The sequence below is a fragment of the Lissotriton helveticus genome, chromosome 3_1, assembly GCF_964261635.1.
Source record: "Lissotriton helveticus chromosome 3_1, aLisHel1.1, whole genome shotgun sequence".
Classification (NCBI taxonomy): domain Eukaryota; kingdom Metazoa; phylum Chordata; class Amphibia; order Caudata; family Salamandridae; genus Lissotriton; species Lissotriton helveticus.
In genome coordinates, this window is record NC_136061.1 from 859,499,593 (window position 1) to 859,520,880 (window position 21,288).

Below are 21,288 nucleotides of genomic sequence, written 5' to 3' on the forward strand. Positions count from 1 at the left end.
TATTAACTCCCTCCTTTATTGTTTATTGTGTTTTATAAATTTATGTTTGATTGAATTCTGTATAATTAATTAAAATTTAGTATTATGTTTAGAAATGTTTTAATTCTATTTTGTGATTATGTAAAATATTGATGAGTCTATATATGAAGTGAATTATTTTCCTATCCAGCTGTCTGGTTGCTAGCTATTTGTTTTTACAAAGTGTTTATCCCTGTCGTCTGGAATCCCTATTCCAAAACAGGGGGTCCTTGTTAATTGGCATTAACTGTGCCTGCATGACTGTTAACAAATTACCGTATGATGGACAGCTTAATTTAATTTTTAATACGTTGAAGCCGTATATCAGGGTTTGACATTTTGACCTCATTGAAATGAGCTGTGATTTATAGCTTGATTTTCGTTCTACCAAGAATCCAAGATATTTGTAGGAGGCGACTGCTTCGACTTTCTTCCCCTCTATATGCCATATGTATTTCTTGTTTTTGCTTTTGGCATCCACTAGCCGTGCAACCTTTGTTTTTGATAAATTCAATTCTAGCCCTTGTGCTGTCAAATATTTGGCTAAGCACTCATTCCTCTTTGTAAGCCTATTGGCATTTTATTTAGGAGTTCTAAATCGTCGGCGTACTGAAGGCACCTAATTTCCTCATTAACTATCAATAGAGGATGACTATTGATTTCCACGAGGGCATCTTCAAGATCAGATATATACACATTAAAAAGAGTAGGAGCTAACAAGCACCTCTGTTTCAGACCATTTTGGGTGTATATTTTCTTTGTTATCCACCAGCCATCTCCTAACTTTACCTGGCTCCATGTGCGTGAATATAATTCTCTGATGGCCTTTAACAGATTTATGGGGATGCCCCAGCTGGCCAGTTTTTCCCATAGACGTTTACAGGGCATGCTGTCCAAAGCTTGCTTAAGGCCCACAAAACAGGCAAACAGGCAAAGAGGCAGGTGTTCTTAAATGTAGCTTTTTCGGCTAACGATGTTAATGGCGTTAGGTCTGATAAAGTGCCTGCTCTCGCGCGAAACCCTGTTTGAGATCTTGGGATGCATTTATAATCATCTGACCATTTTTTCAGTTGGGTTAGCAAGCAATTTGCGTATAACTTTGCTTCAACATCAATTAAAGCGATTAATCTGTAGTTTATCAACTTTGTTGAGTTTCCCCCTTTAAAAATTGTCTGGATAATACTTCCCCTCCAGGATTCAGGGATTCCGCTTGTCTTAAACAACTCATTGAAGAGTGGGGTAAAGTAATGGGCCTAATATGAAGCTTCTCCCTTGAAAAGAGCATTGGGGATTCCATTGGGTCCTGGTGCGCCCTCTGAATTTACCCCCAGATGCATCAAGCACCCATTTTGCGATTCCTTATTAGCGAAAAATAAGGATTCGCTAATAAGGAATAGCAAAATGCTATGCATGAAGATCTTGCGTAAAAAATAGCGATTTCCTAAAATTCCTTAATTGCGACTCGCAAATTGCGAGTCAAATTAAGGAATACCTCCCCATTCATGCCTATGGGCCTAGAGGCCCATAGGAATGAATGGGAAGACAATCTCAATTTGCGATTCTCAATTAGAGAATCGCAAATTGAGATTGCAATTTCAAGGGTGCCAGGGTGTCAAAAGGACACCCTGTTGCACCCCTGAAATCTGCATATGGGTACATCTTGCACACACCCATGCCCTAAGGGCATGTTTGTGTGTAAAATGGAACTTTGAAAAATGCACTTTAGTGCATTTTTCAAAGTTTTTGCAAATTACCATGGCCCAGATGCATCAAGCTAAAAACCACTCGCAAAGGGGCCGATTCTCAGAATCTGGCCCTTTGCGACCGGTATTTTTGCATTTGGGATGCATCATCTCAAATGCAAAAATCGCAATTTAAGAAATCGCAAAATTGCGATTACTTAAATTGCTATTGCATTTAAGGAATCTCAAATTGAGATTCCTTAAATGCAATGCATTAAAGTTAAAAAATTAGCGATTTCGCTAATAGGGGGTGCAAATTACCATGAAGTTGAACTTCATGGTAATTTGCAAAAACTTTGCAAAATGCACTAAAGTGCATTTTTCAAAGTTCCATTTTACATCTGGGCCTTAGTTTCTATATGATTAATTGACTTACTTCCTTTAATTTGTCGGAATATTTACATTTCGGGGCGATGGGTGTATTATTCACATTGATACACCCAGGGAGAATCTGCATATTTTGTTCCGTGTGCCTCCTGCTGTCCTTTTTTTCTAATTGACTAACTGGAGTTGATTTGAGCTTTGGTTCTTTGCACATACTCATTATGTGAGCTACCCCTGCTTCCTCATTTATCCCTGCATTTTGATGTCTGTTTTTTCAGAGTGTCAGTGAATTTATCTGATACCAGAAGTGTTTTCCGTTCCGTTGTTTTCTAGCCAGAAGGAGTTTATTCCATATTGCGACTTGATAACTAGATTTGGCTTCTCAAATTTCTTATATTGTTTTCTTAATTTTTAAAGCTCGCTCTGTCGGGTTTTCCCCCATTTTTAACTGGTTTGAGACTGCTCTTATTTTGCGCACTATTAGTTTTTTTTGCCTATGTAGTTCATGATTGAACCAGGGATGGTGACTGCTTGTCCGCGTGTACTTCCTGTGGTGCCTAGCCGAATATTGACTCTTGTTATCTGCAAAGCATTCCAGAAAATGGTGTCTTGGAGAGGAAAAGAAATACCAATCAGCCCACCAAATGGCGGAAACTCATCATCTGGGATTTGTAGTGAGACTGGTTTCTACTAGGTTACTCACTGAAATAACGTGAGAAATCCTAGTGTATAATCCACCAGTGATGGAAGCCAAGCAGATGTGGTACAGGTGCTGAGAATGTCCTCACATGTTGCAGTAGTGTTTTTATGACATCAATAGGTCCTGAAGAAAAGCCACTTTGTGGCTGAAACATGTCAACCAATTTTTGATAGTAGTATTTGTTGGCACTATCTACACTCTGTTCTTAACCTGGTCAATGTGGTGACCTCTCCATTAAAGTTCGTTTTGGCGCCACATTAGACAATTTTAACCTTCACACTTTTTCTTGTATTTTCACACACCTTTCTGAGCACTGCAACTTTCTCCCATTCTCAGCACCTGTACCACATCTGCTTGGCTTCCATCACTGGTGGATTATACACTAGGATTTCTCACGTTATTTCAGTGAGTAACCTAGTAGAAACCAGTCTCACTACAAATCCCAGATGATGAGTTTCCGCCATTTGGTGGGCTGATTGGTATTTCTTTTCCTCTCCAAGACACCATTTTCTGTCTTACTTTTCAGCATTTTTCATGCATTAAATTTTGAACCAGCAGACAATAATTTTCTGAGCCACACACAGACCTTTAGCATCCCTTGTGTATTTGTTGTCTGAAGTTGCTTCCCTTTTTATTTATATTCCCTGGGGTAATACATAAATTGATAATAAAGTCACCGGAGATGATGAACTGTGCCTGACAATACAGCCTTTGTAGTGATTTTATTATTCTGTCCAACATGTTTATGTGCTCGTCTTTTGTCTCCTTGCTTGGATGGATGTAGACATTAAGTAGTATTAGTATTGTTACAGTCCCATCATTTTTGTGCTGTTCCAGCTTGGATACAAGAACCCAATTCGTCCCTATGGTTAGTATTTCTAGTGCCCAATCCAATTTAGTCAAGAAATTCGAGGACAAACCGTCCTTTGGGTGTCCAAATTTTGCTGATTTTATTGCTGGCTCATGATGGCCGGTAAAACCTATGATATTGTTGGGAGTTATGCTCCACATTTCTTGGGCTAAGATGATATTGTGCTCCTGCTGGTATTCCAATTCACCAGGGTTTCCTATAAGACTTTCTAGGCCGTGGGTATTCCAAGAACAAATGTTAGTGACTTTTTGAATTTCTTGTGGTGCTTTGGTTCATCAGGATTCCAAGTTAAATTGTAAAGTCTGATTTTAAGTACACAGAGCAACCCAGTCTTCCCCCAGGGAACTGAGTAAATCAATCACAACTAATAATGTTCCTGGAGGATTTTTTTATAAATGTATTTTAAATTGGTCAACAGATCCAATTGTGTTATTAGATGGACACAAGATATTCACATCAAAAGCGTACTGTTATATGCAAATTGTATTAAACCATATGTATTAATATTCCCAAAGGCTTTTGTTTCCATTTTCAGCACTGCTTTGGAGTCTCAATAAATCCTATTTTCCCCTTCAAACCTCTTTCCTGTCCAGTCTGTCACTCTAATAGACTTTTCTCCTGACATCTTTCTGAAATCATTCATTTGCTTATCTCACGTCTTCTCCTTCCGCATCATCACTGTCTCCTCAATACGTCATTCTGCATGTACTTACACGTGTCACATCTGCTTCTCCATGCCCTCAGTTTCTCACTCATACACTCTGCCTCTCCTCACCTGTAAACACAGAAATGTATCTCTTTTGGTGCTGCCAGGATTTCAACATCTGAGGATACCTTTTTAACAAATCTTCACATAAAATGGCAAGCACATTTGTGACCATCGCTTTGTGTGCTCTTCAAAATGGCCAAGGTTTGGATAAGCATGTAGTCTGAACATCTTTGTGACCCATTGACAGGCACTGTTAATCCCAGGCCCCCTGATATATCCCCATAAACAAATTGTTGTCCAGAGATTTTTATTTTTGATTTGTGTTTTTGGATCATTAGAGCAGTAATTTAGCCTGGGTAGACATTGATGATCCGGGACCATCCACCCCATCAATATCTTCCCAACCAAGTTCACACAGACCTTTCTCTACATATGCATGGTTCAAAACATTTACACATCTTCTGATCAAGCAAAACATTCTATTAATGTATACATGCACAGAATATGATGTTGGTTAAGATCACTTAACAGGACTGATCTCTTGAACTCACCGTACCCAGGATCATCAAATGTGTGACAGTCAGAACTCACTTTCCACACACGCACAAGGTATCTTTCTACGTCTTTAAAGTCTCATACTTCTTCTCTCTCAGATAATCTTTTTAGAAACCTCACAAGTTCAGCAGTTAAAGCTCAAAGCTTTGTTCCAATTCTGCTCATATTGTCATCACATGTAAGATAATGTGACTTGATTAGAACACTGGGCATCCCATTGGACAAGTTTCTTATACAGAATATGAAGCGGGATTAAGTGCCTTTTCTCACCTGTTTTATAATGTATCCATAACTCTGACAATACTTGACTTATGAACGGTGGAACAAATCTAACAGCGCACTCAACATGTGACACAACACAAAGGTCAGCCTCCTTCAATTTGCTGTTAAGTTATTGAACAATATGGCTCGCACTTTTTGAACATATCTCTGCAGACACCAACTCCTCATTGGCAATCATTCCACTTGCAATAATTGGAAATTCTGTGTTCACTGAAGCATCAGCAATATTTTGGTGAGTTAACATCTCCAAGTTCTTCTTGATTGATGTTGATGACCAGAATTTATCAGGTTGCATAGGTACAGGATACAAAGTTTTGATCCAAGCAACAAGGTCAGTTGTTCCACTGGTAGACATTTGCATGATTCTCGCACATTCTTTGGCAGATGTTCAGGATAACTGTCAAAGACAATGTACAGCTCTTGCAAGGTATACACTGGCTTGGATATCTGCAGAATAGTCTGAACGACCTCTCTTGCATGGATGGAATTTTGACCAGTCGCCATTGTGACATATAGTCCAGAACAACAGCAGTTTTCTATGAGGACACCTTTTTCAATAAAATTCTTCAGGTGAAAGTTTTGTTATGAGCTCCTGTACGAGTTTGTGCTTCACTGGTGTGGTTGCAGCATCTCCATCAAATAATGCGTTTATTGGATGAAGATCATGCTACAGAATGCTCTTGATAAATTGACCCCTTTCTTTTGCTATAGCCATCACTCTATGTGCACAGAAGTTTTTTTTTTTGTCACCTGTTTTGTAGTAGCTGGTTGGGCGAAACTCTTACTATGGTAAATAAAGCATGAAAGTTTTGCTTTAATGAGTATGTCACACAGCTTTTTCTCTTTCAATACAAATCTCTCCTGCTTAAGTTCTGTATATAGTTTTTATCCATGTTCTTGGCAATCTAGTAGATCTGTCTTTATGTCGTTGTCCACATACTGTTTAGTCACAAAGTTGTGTAGTCTCACACGCTTAGTCATTTCAAAGGGGTTTCCTTGCTGCTGCATGAAATGAAGAAGCGATACAAAAGGGGATGATGGACGGAGCGTTTGAGCGAATCAAACACTCACCCCCAGTCAACTGATCTGGGTTTAATCCATCACCATTCTTTAGCCCACTCAGCCACCCCATTTCAGACATGGCTATATGCAAATCAGTCTGACCCTGTGCCTCATGGGAACAGTCCAGCCCGAACTGCCAAGCCATGTCTTCCATGGACCGGAAACAAGCATCCTGAGACCGGTTTCGAATTCATAATCCTCATCAGCCAGGCTATCTTGAATCCAGTGGCCAAGTGAGCAAGGGACTCACATCTGAGCATACCCTGCCACACTTAGGGCGGACAAAGCGATACAAAAGGGGATGATGGACGGAGCGTTTGAGCAAATCAAACACTCACCCCCAGTCAACTGATCTGGGTTTAATCCATCACCATTCTTTAGCCCACTCAGCCACCCCATTTCAGATATGGCTATATGCAAATCAGTCTGACCCTGTGCCTCATGGGAACAGTCCAGCCCGAACTGCCAAGCCATGTCTTCCATGGACCGGAAACAAGCATCCTGAGACCGGTTTCGCATTCATAATCCTCATCAGCCAGGCTATCTTGAATCCAGTGGCCAAGTGAGCAAGGGACTCACGTCTGAGCATACCCTGCCACACTTAGGGCGGACAAAGCGATACAAAAGGGGATGATGGACGGAGCATTTGAGCAAATCAAACACTCACTCCCAGTCAACTGATCTGGGTTTAATCCATCACCATTCTTTAGCCCACTCAGCCACCCCATTTCAGACATGGCTATATGCAAATCAGTCTGACCCTGTGCCTCATGGGAACAGTCCAGCCCGAACTGCCAAGCCATGTCTTCCATGGACCGGAAACAAGCATCCTGAGACCGGTTTCGAATTCATAATCCTCATCAGCCAGGCTATCTTGAATCCAGTGGCCAAGTGAGCAAGGGACTCACGTCTGAGCATACCCTGCCACACTTAGGGCGGACAAAGCGATACAAAAGGGGATGATGGACGGAGCGTTTGAGCGAATCAAACACTCACCCCCAGTCAACTGATCTGGGTTTAATCCATCACCATTCTTTAGCCCACTCAGCCACCCCATTTCAGACATGGCTATATGCAAATCAGTCTGACCCTGTGCCTCATGGGAACAGTCCAGCCCGAACTGCCAAGCCATGTCTTCCATGGACCGGAAACAAGCATCCTGAGACCGGTTTCGAATTCATAATCCTCATCAGCCAGGCTATCTTGAATCCAGTGGCCAAGTGAGCAAGGGACTCACGTCTGAGCATACCCTGCCACACTTAGGGCGGACAAAGCGATACAAAAGGGGATGATGGACGGAGCGTTTGAGGAAATCAAACACTCACCCCCAGTCAACTGATCTGGGTTTAATCCATCACCATTCTTTAGCCCACTCAGCCACCCCATTTCAGACATGGCTATATGCAAATCAGTCTGACCCTGTGCCTCATGGGAACAGTCCAGCCCGAACTGCCAAGCCATGTCTTCCATGGACCGGAAACAAGCATCCTGAGACCGGTTTCGAATTCATAATCCTCATCAGCCAGGCTATCTTGAATCCAGTGGCCAAGTGAGCAAGGGACTCACGTCTGAGCATACCCTGCCACACTTAGGGCGGACAAAGCGATACAAAAGGGGATGATGGACGGAGCGTTTGAGCAAATCAATGTTCTACATTCTGTCCATCAACTGTGTTTTTTGCAATTTCACCCCGAGTGTGCTGGGGATGCTCAGACGTGAGTCCCAGGCTCTCCACACCACTGGAGTCAAGCTATCCAGGCTGATGAAGGCTGATAGCCAGAAACCGGTCCTTGGATGCTTGATTCCGGTCTGGGGAAGACATGGCTTGGTAGTTCGGACTGGACTGTTCCCATCAGGCACAGGGTCAGAGCTGATTTGCATATAGCCAGTGTCTAACCCAGGGTGGTGTGGAGAGCAAAAAAACAATGGATTTAGGCCCAGATCCTTGTACTGGGGTGAATGTATGACATTGTTCTACATTCTGTCCATCAACTGTATTTTTTGCAATTTCACCCCGAGTGTGCTGGGGATGCTCAGACGTGAGTCCCAGGCTCTCCACACCACTGGAGTCAAGCTATCCAGGCTGATGAAGGCTGATAGCCAGAAACCGGTCCTTGGATGCTTGATTCCGGTCTGGGAAAGACATGGCTTGGTAGTTCGGACTGGACTGTTCCCATGAGGCACAGGGTCAGAGCTGATTTGCATATAGCCAGTGTCTAACCCAGGGTGGTGTGGAGAGCAAAAAAAACGATGGATTTAGGCCCAGATCCTTGTACTGGGGTGAATATATGACATTGTTCTACATTCTGTCCATCAACTGTGTTTTTTGCAATTTCACCCCGAGTGTGCTGGGGATGCTCAGACGTGAGTCCCAGGCTCTCCACACCACTGGAGTCAAGCTATCCAGGCTGATGAAGGCTGATAGCCAGAAACCGGTCCTTGGATGCTTGATTCCGGTCTGGGAAAGACATGGCTTGGTAGTTCGGACTGGACTGTTCCCATGAGGCACAGGGTTAGAGCTGATTTGCATATAGCCAGTGTCTAACCCAGGGTGGTGTGGAGAGCAAAAAAACGATGGATTTAGGCCCAGATCCTTGTACTGGGGTGAATGTATGACATTGTTCTACATTCTGTCCATCAACTGTGTTTTTTGCAATTTCACCCCGAGTGTGCTGGGGATGCTCAGACGTGAGTCCCAGGCTCTCCACACCACTGGAGTCAAGCTATCCAGGCTGATGAAGGCTGATAGCCAGAAACCGGTCCTTGGATGCTTGATTCCGGTCTGGGAAAGACATGGCTTGGTAGTTCGGACTGGACTGTTCCCATGAGGCACAGGGTCAGAGCTGATTTGCATATAGCCAGTGTCTAACCCAGGGTGGTGTGGAGAGCAAAAAAATGATGGATTTAGGCCCAGATCCTTGTACTGGGGTGAATGTATGACATTGTTCTACATTCTGTCCCTCAACTGTGTTTTTTGCAATTTCACCCCGAGTGTGCTGGGGATGCTCAGACGTGAGTCCCAGGCTCTCCACACCACTGGAGTCAAGCTATCCAGGCTGATGAAGGCTGATAGCCAGAAACCGGTCCTTGGATGCTTGATTCCGGTCTGGGAAAGACATGGCTTGGTAGTTCGGACTGGACTGTTCCCATGAGGCACAGGGTCAGAGCTGATTTGCATATAGCCAGTGTCTAACCCAGGGTGGTGTGGAGAGCAAAAAAAACGATGGATTTAGGCCCAGATCCTTGTACTGGGGTGAATGTATGACATTGTTCTACATTCTGTCCATCAACTGTGTTTTTTGCATGAAATGAAGAAGGCTGACAACCGGTTTATTAGAATGTTCCACTCTCTTTCCCACAAGTTTGTGGTGAGGAACAGTTTCACAATGGTCCATTAATTTTGAATTTGCCATCTCTCTGAAAATATTGCAAATAGAAAGGACGTCATAGTGAGCTAGCTGCCATTGAGCAACACATTCACTTTTACATGTCTGATCAGCAATAACCTTGGAGGTTTCTGTGATCTCTGGATCATCTGTTCCAGTTTCATATCTGGAGCCACAGCATTGAACTTTCCGTCTCTATCTTTTTCACCACAACATGTCTTTGGATGATTTTTCTGTAGAGGAATGGTTTTTCCACCTCTAGCTTCTTTGCTCTTTCCAAATACCATGACTCATACCTCAGTTAGTTTATACAATCAAACTTGTGAAACACAGTAATCAGTGACTCCACAGTCTTCATGTGTGGCTCCCAATCCCCTTACCGATCAGCATGTACCAAAATATTCTCTAGAGCTATCAGGTATAACGCATTTCCCCAGCACATGCAAAGTTCAGATTTTTCTTCACATTCTTTGACACACTCCACAAACTTGGTTTTCAGGCTTTCTGATCTTGAACATTGCTTGGCTAACATTATGTCTTTTGAATGAAGCATACCCTGTACTTGTTCACTTCTGAGATAAGATATGTGTTAGAACTGGCATCATTGTTGTGGGTTTCCCCTGTATTTTTTGTCTTGACCTCCTGTGTTTTGCTGTGTGTTGGACTCTGTTTTGCTGGTCTAGATGCTTTGGGCACTTTGCCACTGCTGTTCAGTGCCAAAGTGCAAGTGCTCCCTTTGTAAATTATTGTTATGGATTGGGGTTTCCGTGACTGGAATATTTGATTTACTAGTCAGTCCCTAGTACAGTGCACTGTGTGTGCCCAGAACCTGTAAATCAAATGCTGCTAGTGGGCCTGCAGCACCGATTGTACTGCCCTTGTAAGCAGCTTGTAAATGTGGCTCAGATCTGCTGCTGCAGTATTTGTGGGCAGTCTAGTACTGCCATGTTGACTTGGCAAGTGCACCCACTTGCCAGGCCCTAACCTTCCATTTTCTTACATATTAGTCACCCCTAACGTAGGCCCAAGATACCACTGTGGGCAGTGTGCAGTGTATGTCAAAGGTAGGACATGCCCTGGTGTGTGGGGCATTTCCTGATAGTGAAATACTGCCAATTTAGTTGTTCAGTATTGCAAGACTACCTGTTCCGATAGGATTGAATGGAGAGTTTGCTTATAACATTTTATAAGCCTAACTACCCCTGGGAACAAGGTAGGAAAATAAAGTTTAAGTATACCTGAAATCAGAATGTTAAAATGCATCTTTTATTCAGAGAGATTTTTACATTCTGTGTTTGAAAATACCACCTTCAGAAAGTAGGTATTTTCTTGCTTAGCCATTCAGTGTGCCTCTGCTGGGATGTGGATTGACTGTCTGGGTTTCGACTGTCAGAGTCTGGGAAGGTGTCGTGGCCCCAGAGAGTTTGATTAGTCAGGGCTGAGCTAAATAGACCTGGGCTACATTTAGAGAAGGGGGAGGAGATTTCCTTTCACCTGATTGGGCATGGTCTGCCTTCCACAATGCTGTCTCCACCTCCTGCCAGGAAGCTGAACCAGAGAGGACAGAACTGGTTTTGACTGAGCACAGGGTTTCTCTGCCACCAGAGAACAAAGGATTTTGTAGTATAAATATTGGGTTAAATCACCAGGGGTATAGGGGGAAAGGTATTCGGTAGGGCTGCCCCCCACTCACACCAGGATTAAACAAAAAGAGCCCCACCAAATCTGGGTCATCTGTATAACAGACCAATCAGAAAAGTATAGTAACCCAATTTAAATACATATACCTAGGGTGTGTAAAATAACACTACTGCTACGGTCAGGATGTATAAATGACTTGACACCACAAAAACACAGGCCAACACATTCAAAAGCTAGAAAGAATGTGAAAAATATGTGAAGAATAGAGTGAGTGCATCACGGTAGCAACACCCGAGGGGGTTCCCGGTTAATAATAACCGGTATACCCACTTCTCATCATTGGTCACTCACTCTATGTAAAGAAAACAGAAGTGCACATAAACACAATACAAAGTGCACAAGTGAGAATAGCGACAAAGACAGACCAGTGTATGCAAATAAACACTACTGAACACAAATGTGTAAACATAGACCCCCACACAGACAAATATAAAAACCGGGCAAGGTTTTGCTGGCTACTTATCCTTTATTCTGGTGCTGCAAAGACCTCCCGTGTTAAAAATGGTTAATTAAATACCATGCAGATTCCTCCTCAAGCCGACATGTTTCATTGCTCTCATTTAAGCAATTTCATCAGGGCATATGAGGGTTTCCTATCCTCAATCTTCACATATAAAATGTGTAAACATAAAAACGAGCATTTTACTGATTGTCCTGCACCCCTTCAGCCGAAGGGAGTGCTCGAAAAAAGTCACACTAATGCCACACACCACACACAACAGCGCATACACTTTACCTTATGGGGCGCCAATCATTGTATACCGGTCACCAAATGTTGGACCCCGTGTCACTACATCACGCGTCCGCCGATGGCTCCTCAGTGATGCGAGCCACCTGTGTCCAAAAACAACAGTCCAGAATTTAAATGATACATTTCCAATCCCTCAGAATAGTAAAGACACCTCCGAGTTTGGAAAAAGAGGGCGGGTTTGTAAAGAAGAACAGCACGGCTCTTTACATGCACCCTCTATGCATCCCAAAGTACACGGCAGCCCTCACACGAGGCATTCACCGGACCCTTGATATCCCGTTCTGATATCAGAGACCTGCACATAGGTGCTCACACAGGCAGTTATTCTATAGGGGTTGAGCACAGCCCTTCACTCGTTCATACTGACATCAACAAACTGACTCACTCCTGACGAGTTCCTCCGGCGCTTCCGACGATCCTCGCTGATGGTGACGCGTAGGATCAGGAAGTAGCCGGAGGGGAAGATGGCTCCGCCCACCACGTACCGTGGCGCGCCCATCTTTAAGTGTGTTAGTTAGTGGGGGACCCGAGAGAATCTAATGGAAGAGTATCTTACCGGTCCTGATAATGTCAATGTGCAGTTATTTTAAAGTTATTTTAAAATGATTTTAATGATGATAGTGCAAGGCACTTCTCCTTTTATAGCACTGGTGTAACACCAAGTCACACAGCCACGGATATGTCAATATGCAATATTTGATCGGAGGGATGCGGGCCGAGCAACCGAGGTACAGGAGCAACTACACTCAATAAAGCATTAGCATTTCAAACAGATGCCTCCCCACTAGAACAGCTCGTATACACGATATCAAGTCCAAAGTATTGGCAGAGACAAAGGCCTGTTATGTCATGAGAATCAGGGGGAGAGTTTGTGTTTAGGGGAGGTTTTTCATTTTAAGTGTCAGGCTCACACGCTACTGAGTGTCAAAAAAGAGATGTCTAGCGCAACGACTTCTATCGCCTGCTTACCCTGTTCCACTCAATATTCTCATGTAATCCCTCCCGATCTGCTTTCAAAGTATAGATCCATCTAGCCTCCTTTTTCACTAGAATTTTCTCCAAATTATGTGTGTCACCCACCACTTTTTCTAACACAGTCCATTTCAGATCCTTGGGGTCGTGTCCTGCCTCTGCAAAATGTTGTCCTAGTCGTGTAGTCAGTTTTTTGGCCCTGATTATACTCAGATGTTCCTGTATGCGGATTTTAATTTTTCGTGTGGTTAACCCAATGTAATAGAGTCCGCAGCTGCACATAAGTCTGTATATGACATGAGATGTATTGCAGTTGCTGAATCGGTTCAAGAACCAAGTTCTTCCATCGTGCAGGGTCACACTTTTAGTAGCAGATGTTAAATTACACACGGAACAATTACCACATGTGTAGTGTCCTGTGGGGATGGTACTTGCATTGTTAGAACTGGGACATCTAGTATGGACTAACTTGTCGCGGAGATTGGACACCCTCTTAAAAGCAAATCGCGGGGCTGGCATTTTCTCATTAGCCGTGTCCAATAATGAACAGTTTTTCCTTATGATCTGTCTTACCCTGGTAGACAAGGGATCAAAAGTGGTGACCACAGGGAGACAGTTTTGCTTTTCTTTGTTGTTACGTTCCAAGAGGGCTTCTCGAGGTGTATTAAGGGCCCTCTTACGTGCATATTTGATCACCTTTCGTGGGTAGTCCCGTTGTTGGAGTCTAGTGACAAGTTCGTCGGATTGCTCCATGAATGTTTCCATGGTGGAACAATTCCGCCGGTATCGCAAGAATTGCCCTACCAGGAGATTGTCCCGGAGCGCTCTTGGATGGAAAGAATGATAGTGTAGGAGAGAATTCCTATCCGTCTCCTTATGATGCACACTCGTCACCAGTTTATGATCCATTGCCACGATGTCTACGTCAAGGTAGACCGCAGACATATTGCTAATAGTCCAGGTAAATCGCAAGCTGGGGTCTGCTTGATTGAGCCATTCTAGAAATGCCTTGAGCCGGTCCTCTGTACCTGTCCAGATACAGAGGACGTCATCAATGTATCTTCCACAATACAATGTTGTCATGGTAAGGGTTAGACGGATGGAGGACCACATTCGTCTCCACCTGGCCCACATAAATGCAAGTTAGTCATACTAGATGTCCCAGTTCTAACAGTGCAAGTACCATCCCCACAGGACACTACACATGTGGTAATTGTTCCGTGTGTAATTTAACATCTGCTACTAAAAGTGTGACCCTGCACGATGGAAGAACTTGGTTCTTGAACCGATTCAGCAATTGCAATACATCTCATGTCATATACAGACTTATGTGCAGCTGCGGACTCTATTACATTGGGTTAACCACACGAAAAATTAAAATCCGCATACAGGAACATCTGAGTACAATCTGGGCCAAAAAACTGACTACACGACTAGTACAACATTTTGCAGAGGCAGGACACAACCCCAAGGATCTGAAATGGACTGTGTTAGAAAAAGTGGTGGGTGACACACATAATTTGGAGAACATTCTAGTGAGAAAGGAGGCTAGATGGATCTATACTGAGAAAGCAGATCGGGAGGGGTTAAATGAGAATATTGAGTGGAACAGGGTGAGCAGGCGATAGAAGTCGTTGTGTTAGACATCTCTTTTTTGACACTCAGTAGCGTGTGAGCCTGACACTTAAAATGAAAAACCTCCCCTAAACACAAACTCTCCCCCTGATTCTCATGACATAACAATCAATCAATCAATCAATCAATCATTGCATTTATATCGCGCACTACTCACCCGGAGGGTCTCAAGGCGCTTCGGGAGGGGGGGTCCGCTACTGCTCGAACAGCCAGGTCTTGAGCTGCTTCCTGAAAGCGAGGTGGTCTTGGGTCAGGCGGAGGTGGGTCGGGAGGGAGTTCCAAGTCTTGGCGGCCAGGTGGGAGAAGGATCTTCCTCCTGTTGTGGCTCTTCGGATGCGGGGGACGGTGGCGAGCGCCTGGTTGGTCGATCGGAGGTGGCGTGTGGGAGCGTAGAAGTTGAGGCGGCTGTTGAGGTAGCTCGGGCCTTGGTCGTGTAGGGCTTTGTGTGCGTGGGTGAGGAGACGGAAGGTGATTCTCTTGTTGATGGGGAGCCAGTGCAGGTCTCTCAGATGTCCGGAGATGTGGCTGCATCGGGGGAGGTCGAGGATGAGTCTGGCTGAGGCGTTCTGGATCCGCTGGAGTCTCTTCTGGAGCTTGGCGGTGGTTCCGGCGTAGAGGGCGTTGCCGTAGTCCAGGCGGCTGGTGACGAGGGCCTGGGTGACCGTCTTCCTGGTCTCGGTGGGGATCCACCGGAAGATCTTGCATAGCATGCGCAGGATGTTGAAACAGGACGAGGAGACGGCGTTGACTTGTCTGGTCATGGAGAGGGAGGAGTCCAGGATAAAGCCCAGGTTGCGTGCGTCGTCTGTTGGTTTGGGTGTGGTGCCCAGGGCGGGTGGCCACCAGGAGTCGTCCCATGCGGAGGGCGAAGGGCCCAGGATGAGAACTTCCGTCTTCTCTGAGTTCAGTTTCAGGCGGCTGGTCATCATCCATTCGGCTACGTGTTTCATCCCTTCGTGTAGGTCGGCTCTGGCGGTGGCGGGGTCGTTGGTCAGGGAGAGGATCAGCTGTGTGTCGTCGGCGTAGGAGATGATGTTGAGGTTGTGTTGGTGCGCGATGGCCGCCAGGGGGCTCATGTAGACATTGAAGAGGGTGGGGCTGAGCGAGGAGCCCTGAGGAACGCCGCAGATGACTTCTGTGGCCTCTGAACTGAACGGTGGTAGGCGGACTCTCTGAGTCCTTCCAGCGAGGAAGGAGACGATCCATTCCAGTGCCTTCTCCTGGATTCCGGCGTTGCTAAGGCGCTGCACTAGGGTGCGGTGGCAGACGGTGTCGAATGCCGCGGTGAGGTCCAGGAGGATGAGGGCTGCTGTCTCTCCATTGTCCAGCAGGGCCCGGATGTCATCGGTGGCCGCGATGAGGGCGTTCTCGGTGCTGTGGTTGGCCCTGTAGCCCGACTGAGAGGGGTCGAGGGATCTGTTCGTCTCGAGGAAGGCAGCCAGTTGCTTGTTGACGGTCTTCTCGATGACTTTGGCTGGAAACGGGAGGAGCGAGATGGGGCGGTAGTTCTTGAGTACGGTGGGGTCCGCTGTTGGTTTCTTTAGTAGAGCGCTGAGTTCGGCGTGCTTCCAGCTCTCCGGGAAGGTAGCGGTGTCGAAGGAGGCGTTGATGATGTCCCGCAGGTGGGGTGCGATGACGGAGTCGGCCTTGTTGAAGACGTGGTGAGGGCAGGGGTCGGTTGGAGATCCGGAGTGGATGGAGTTCATCATGCGGATGGTGTCTTCGGTGTTGATTGGAGACCAGGCGCTGAGGGTGGTGGTGGGGGGCGTTGGTGCGGTCGTGGGGAGCGTTGGTTGTGTGCTGAAGCTGTTGTGTATGTCAGCGATCTTGTTGTGGAAGTAGGAGGCAAGGTAGTTGCAGAGGTCTTGCGATGGGGTGATGTCGTTGTTTCCGGCGTTGGGGTTGGAGAGCTCTTTCACGATGTTGAAGAGTTCCTTGCTGTTGTGTGCGTTGTTGTCCAGTCGTTCCTTGAATGCTGTTTTCTTGGTGGCGTGAATCATTTGATGGTGCTTTCGGGTGGCGAGCTTGAGGGTGGTCATGTTGTCCGGTGTTGGGTCTTTTCTCCAGGCTTTCTCGAGGGCTCGGCAGTTCTTCTTGGAGCTCTTGAGTTCGTCGGTGAACCAAGGGGCCTTCTTGCTGCCGGGTCTGCTGGGCGGGGTCCTCAGTGGGGCGAGGTCGTCTGCGCAGCTGCTGATCCACTTCGTGAGGTTGTCGGCGGCCTGGCTGGGGCTCGCTGAGCTGGCGGGAGGGTGCTGGCTCAGGAATGCGGCGAGTTGGTCGGCCGTGATCTTGTTCCAGCTTCTTCGTGCAACCTGTTGTTGGTGGTGGTGGATTGTGGTCCTTCTGAAGCTGAAGTGGACGCAGCTGTGGTCCGTCCAGTGGAGTCCGGTGGCGTGGCTGAAGACGATGTCCTTGCTGGATGAGAAGACGGCGTCGAGTGTGTGTCCGGCGAGGTGGGTGGGGGTGGTTACCAGCTGCTTGAGTCCGAGGTTGGCGAGGTTGTCAAGCAGGGAGGTGGTGTTGCGGTCGTTGTTGTTCTCCAGGTGGAAGTTGAGGTCCCCGAGGAGGATGTAGTCGGCAGAGGGGAGGGCGTGCGGGCTGATGAAGTCGGCGATGTCTTCGCTGAATTGGGTGCGTGGTCCCGGGGGTCGGTAGATCAGGGTGCCTCTGAGGGTGGTCTTGGGGTCGGTGTGTATCTGGAAGTGCAGGTGTTCTGCAGTTGTCAGGGTGTCGTCGGTGTTGGTCGTGATGCGGATGGTGTCTCTGTGGATGATGGCGATGCCTCCTCCCGTCTGGTTGTCGCGGTCTCTTCGGGTGACCTTGTAGCCCTCTGGGATGGCGATGGCGATGTTGGGCGCTGAGGAGTCGTTCATCCAGGTTTCCGTGAGGAAGGCAACGTCAGGAGCTGTGGTGTCGAGGAGGTTCCAGAGTTGAACGGCGTGTCTGTGGACGGAGCGGGTGTTGAGCAGGATGCACTTGAGGTGGTTGCTGCTGGTGTTCGGCTTGGCGGGTGCTGGTGTAGTGCAGGTCCGGATGCAGGTGAACTTGCAGGCGTGGCAGCTGAAGGGTCCGTGGGTGCGTCTCAGGGTTGCTCGGTAACATCCTGGGATTCGGCCGGAGTTGAGTGCGTTGAGGGTGGCGGCGTCGTAGGTCCGTCGGGTGGGCTGGGGTCTGCGAGGGCCAGGGGTCCTGGCGCTGGGCGCGGTCCAGGCGCGGACAGGCGCAGACGGGCTTACCTTTGGCGCACCTTCAGCGCTCAATCGGTGCTCCCGCTGCGCGCGTCCGCTGCGCGGTCGCTCCGGGGGCGTCATAAATGAGAAGCCGGGAGGGCGGGTCAGCTGGGTGGCGGGATCGGGGCCAATGGGCAGTGGGGGGGGCGGTGACGAGAATGGGCAGTGGCGGGAAAGGGCCGAGGGCGGCTCAGCGGTGGCTGGGTCATCCGGCGGCTGGGGGAGGGGGGGGCACACTAACGGCGGAGCAGGGGGGAGAAGGACACAGAGCAACAAACAGCGACGGCAGGAGGACGGCGGGCTGCGGGCAGAGGAAGGCAGCCGCAGGGTGCTGGTGCTGGCAGGCGGGCAGCGGGCAGTAGCAGTGGTGTGGGGGCGACCTCACCTGAACCAGGCTCAGCGGTCGCAGGCCTTTGTCTCTGCCAATACTTTGGACTTGATATCCTGTATACGAGCTGTTCTAGTGGGGAGGCATCTGTTTGAAATGCTAATGCTTTATTGAGTGTAGTTGCTCCTGTACCTCTGTTGCTCGGCCCGCATCCCTCCGATCAAATATTGCATGTTGACATATCCGTGAGTGTGTGACTTGGTGTTACACCGGTGCTATAAAAGGAGAAGTGCCTTGCACTATCATCGTTAAAATCATTTTAAAATCACTTTAAAATAACTGCACATTGACGTTGTCAGGACCGGTAAGATACTCTTCCATTAGATTCTCTCGGGTCCCCCACTAACTAACACACTTAAAGATGGCCGCGCCACGGTACGTGGTGGGCGGAGCCATCTTCCCCTCCGGCTACTTCCTGATCCTGCGCGTCACCATCAGCGAGGATCGTCGGAAGCGCCAGAGGGACTCGGCAGGAGTGAGTCAGTTTGTTGATGTCGGTATGAATGAGTGAAGGGCTGTGCTCAACCCCTATAGAATAACTGCCTGTGTGAGCACCTATGTGCAGGTCTCTGATATCAGGACGGGGTATCAAGGGTCCGGTGAATGCCTCGTGTGAGGGCTGCAGTGTAATTCGGGATGCATAGAGGGTGCATGTAAAGAGCCGTGCTGTTCTTCTTTACAAACCCGCCCTCTTTTTACAAACTCTGAGGTGTCTTTACTATTCTGAGGGATTGGAAATGTATCATTTAAATTCTGGACTGTTGTTTTTGGACACAGGTGGCTCGCATCATTGAGGGGCCATCGGCGGACGCGTGATCTAGTGACACGGGGTCCAACATTTGGTGACCTGTATACAATGGTTGGCTCACCATAAGGTAAGTGTATGCGCTGTTGTGTGTGGTGTGTGGCATTAATGTGACTTTTTTTGAGGACTCCCTTCGGCTGAAGGGGTGCAGGACAATCAGTAAAATGCTCGTTTTTATGTTTACACAGGTCCTACTTCACATTTTATATGTGAAGATTGAGAATAGGAAACCCTCATATGCCCTGATGAAATTGCTTAAATGAGAGCAATGAAACATGTCGGCTTGAGGAGGAATCTGCATGGTATTTAACTAACCATTTTTAACACGGGAGGTCTTTGCAGCACCAGAATAAAGGATAAGTAGCCAGCAAAACCTTGCCCGTTTTTTATATTTGTCTGTGTGGGGGTCTATGTTTACACATTTGTGTTCAGTAGTGTTTATTTGTATACACTGGTCTGTCTTTGTCGCTATTCTCACTTGTGCACTTTGTATTGTGTTTATGTGCACTTCTGTTTTCTTTACATAGAGTGAGTGACCAATGATGAGAAGTGGGTATACCGGTGATTATTAGCCGGGAACCCCCTCGGGTGTTGCTACCGTGAGGCACTCACTCTATTCTTCACATATTTTTCACATTCTTTCTAGCTTTTGAATGTGTTGGCCTGTGTTTTTGTGGTGTCAAGTCATTTATACATCCTGACCGTAGGAGTAGTGTTATTTTACACACCCTAGGTATATGTATTTAAATTGGGATACTATACTTTTCTGATTGGTCTGTTATACGGATGACCCAGATTTGGTGGGGCTCTTTTTGTATAAATATTGGGACCAAGACCCCAGAACTTTAGATCACTACTGGGAATCAAGGAGAAGAGCCGGAGAAGCCGAGGAGGAATACTGCCTCTGTGCTGTTTGCTGTTTGGGGTTGGCCTGCAGTGGCTACTTTCTGCCAAGAAAAGGAGAAGGACTTTGCTGTTTGCTGTGTACCCTGCTTGAGGAAGATCTCCAAGGGCTTGAAGTAGATCTTGCTTCCTTGTTCTGAAGTCTCAGGGACATAAATTTTTCTCTCTTTCTGCATCGGGAACTGCTGTTTCAGCAGCCACAGAAGAAAATTGCAACACCGACGCCGGGGACCGATTCTGTAACCTGCACCAAAGCCGTTTGTGAAGAGCTCGACGTACCGCCTCGACTTGCACCGTAGGCCCGATGCCTGCTAACGCCATCCCGCATCAACTCCGAAGCCATCACTGAGGCCGCTGCCTGCACCGGAGCCGAGGACACTGCTCGTGACATCCACGACGCACCATCCCGACTAGCACTGCAGCCCCGACTTCACCGATGCCGGTGCGTCATCAACACGGAGCCGATACTTGAAGTGGGTGAATCCTGAATCCACACTCTCTGTTGTCAAGAACCTCTGCCTCACTGCCACGGTGACGTCACCTCCCTGACACAGTAAGGAACCAACGTCTCACCTCCCCATCATTGTAGTAAGAAACTAAGGCTTCACCTTCCCTGGGGTCATAAGGAACCAACGCTGCCCGGCACTAACGAAGCATCACCTACCTGACACCGTGCACTGTCTTTGCTTTCATTGATTCCAAGGTATTGTTCTTTGTCGGTCTGCTTGACTCCGTGCCTGATGCCGCGCACTTCGCGGTCGGCGCCGTACTTTAAGGTTTTTCATCTGTCATTACACCCTATTATCTCCAGGTGAAGTTATTTGTTGCTACAAACTTTATTTGAATGAATAACCTATTTTTAAGGATATCTTGAAACTGTGTTGTGAATTTCTATTGTTTAGATAAAGATTACTTATTTTTCTTAACTGGTGTGGTGTCCATTTGTAGTGTTTTCACTGTATTAGGGTATGTGTTCACAAATGCTTTACACACTGCCCCTGAGATAAGCCTGTCTGCTTGTGCCAAGCTACCAAGGGGGTGAGCAGAGTTTATTTTAGGCATGTATCCCCCTTACCTGGACTAGTAAGAAGGGCCCGACTTGGACAAAGGTACCTACCTCTGCCAACTAGAGACCCCAATTTCTAACATTAGTGGTCAGCGGTGAGGATCTGTACTTGCAATTGTGTCTTACATACAGTGATTGGTGTACACTGCTAGTAGAGTGCAAACCACTATGTGACCACATACATTTGG